The 2718-nt window shown below is 42.3% G+C and overlaps 1 pseudogene; it reads left to right on the forward strand.

The window, feature by feature from the left end:
- Nucleotides 1–850: 850 nt before the first annotated feature.
- LOC114786762 (carbohydrate sulfotransferase 12-like) lies at nucleotides 851–2030 on the forward strand (annotated as a pseudogene).
- The last annotated feature ends 688 nt before the right edge of the window (nucleotides 2031–2718 follow it).

The following is a 2718-nucleotide window of genomic DNA, read 5'->3' on the forward strand; positions in this document are numbered from 1 at the left end:
AGACCTGGTCACCTGAAGTCCCTGTGTCAACCAGAACAGTTTGTCGGATTCTGTCTCGAAATTGCCTCCATGGTCGAATCAGTGCCCAGAAGCCACCACTAAACAAAAGAGAATTGACCGTCAAAAGACAAAACCGTGTGGCCTTTGCCAAGGCCCACAGTCTGCTAAAAGGATGGACTCTGGAAAAGTGGCAGAAGGTGGATTTTTCAGATGAATCTTCTGTTGAATTACACCACAGTCTCCGCAAATATTGCAAGAGACCTACTGGAGCCCGCATGGATCTGAGATTCATCCAGAAAACAGTGAAGTTTGGTGGCGGAAAAATCATGGTCTGGGGTTACATCCAGTATGGGGGTGTGCGAGAGATCTGCAGGGTGGAAGGCAACATCAATAGTCTGAAATACCAAGAAATCTTAGCAACATTTTATATTCCCAACCATAAAAGAGGCCAAATTCTGCAGCAGGATGGTGCTCCATCACATACTTCCATCTCCACATCAAAGTTCCTCAAGGCGAAGAAGATCAAGATGCTCCAAGATTGGCCAGCCCAGTCACCAGACATGAACATCATTGAGCATGTGTGGGTTAGGATGAAAAAGGAAGCATGGAAGACGAAACCAAAGAATATTGATGAACTCTGGGAGGCATGCAAGACTGCTTTCTTTGCTATTCCTAATGACTTCATCAATAAATTGTATGAATCTTTGCCAAACCGCATGGATGCAGTCCTTCAAGCTCATGGAAGTCATACAAGATATTAAATTTGGATCTCACAGCACCACTACTTAATTTGCTGACATATTTTTGTATTTGCAGTAAATTTAATCCATTTCTGTATAGGCGACAAAACTTTTGTCTTGCCAGAATTTGACTTTTCTGTCTTGATTAAATGATGAGCTATTCCAATTGATTAATTAAAAGTCAGTTTAATAGCAGGTGTTCCTACAAAATAGATAAGCGACAAGACTTTTGTCTGGGACTGTAGAAAGCTTGGGGCTGAGATGGGCAGGACCTGGACCTTCATTGGTGAAGGACCACAATTTACCACAGTCTGGTTCTGCCAGACACTTAGTCCCTCCACATCATAAAATGAAGGAAATGGGTCCTTCTAAATGTAAACCACAACACTTCACACAAACCCATGAGACGACAAAACCAAAATCGGGGAAATCCCTGAGCAGGGTACTGTCGACTATCCACCCCCTGGTTCCATATGAAGAACAAGTCCTTGAACCACCTAATAGTTGATGATCGTCATGGCATCATTTACTGCTACGTGCCCACGGTTGCATGCACTAACTGGAAACACATCATGATCATTCTTAGCCAGAGTCTTGTGTCCACGTCTAATGGGTTACCTTACCTGTCCCATCGGACATCATCCACAACGCCACACTGCACCTCACCCTCAACAAGTTCTGGCATCGTTATGGACGCATCTCCCACCACTTGATGCGCATCAAGCTGCAAAAATACACAAAATTCCTGTTTGTTCGGTATCCTTTAGTTCACCTGATGTCTGATTTCCGGAACAAATTTGGCCAACCAAATGAGGACTTGGCCACCAGCTGATGTGACCAGGCCACCAGCTACAGCTCACGAGGCGTTTGAGGCTGGGCTTCAGCCTTCATTTGCCAACTTTGTGCAGTACTTACTAGACCCAGAAACGGAACAGGACGAGCAATTTAACGAACACTGGCGCAAGGTGTACCGCTTGCGCCATCCATGCCAGATCAACTATGACTTTATTGGCAAGATGGAAACTCTGGATGAGGATGCCCAGCATTTGCTTCATATGCCCCAGCTGGACCACGAGATCCAGTTCCCTCACGGCCCACGAAACCGAACATCAGAGAGCTGGGCATGAGACTGGTTTGATAAAGTGCCAGCAGAGGACAGGAAAAAAAGACTTTGGTTACTCTAGACTAAAATCACTGTTGATTGAATGCGGCATTCTGATCTTTAATTTTTTACTTTTATTACCTGTTCAAGTACTGTGGTATGGGAAAACTACTTAATAAAAATCTATTAAAATCAATTACTTAATCTTGTTTGTTTTCTGATTTGAGGACTGCTATATGTAAATGTACTGTTTTGTGAAACTATGGGTTTAAATACACTGTAATAAACAATGAATTAATGAAATATGACATTTTAAATGCACTACCTCATTGATAAACGTGGTAGTAGCCTAGTGGGTAACACAGTGAAGTGATTGTCATCGTGAAACACAGCACACGATGACACAATGAAATGTGTCCTCTGCATTGAACCATCACCCTTGGTGAGCAGTGGGCAGCCATGACAGGCGCCCGGGGACCAGTGTGTGGGGACGGTGCTTTGTCAGTGGCACGTAGGCGGATCGGGATTTGAACCGGCAAATTCTGATTACAGGGCTGCTTCCTTAATCTTTAGGCCACCGCTGCCCTGTACTGATTACTAAACAATAATTGATTATATTCTGATGAATAAATGAATTAAATATTTAAATAAGTGATTGTATGATGACTGTTTGATAGATTGGTGGATACATTTGACTGGATTGCATCACATACATCACATCACAAATGTACATAAACTGATAAACACAATGTATAAATCAAATGGCATCTTTACCAAAAATAATAACTAAAAAAACTTTTTTTTTTAACTAACTCAGTTTAATGCACTGTCTGAAACATCCTATCATTTATATACAAGTTCTAAGACTTTCCAAAC

This window comes from Denticeps clupeoides, chromosome 3, assembly GCF_900700375.1.
Source record: "Denticeps clupeoides chromosome 3, fDenClu1.1, whole genome shotgun sequence".
Classification (NCBI taxonomy): domain Eukaryota; kingdom Metazoa; phylum Chordata; class Actinopteri; order Clupeiformes; family Denticipitidae; genus Denticeps; species Denticeps clupeoides.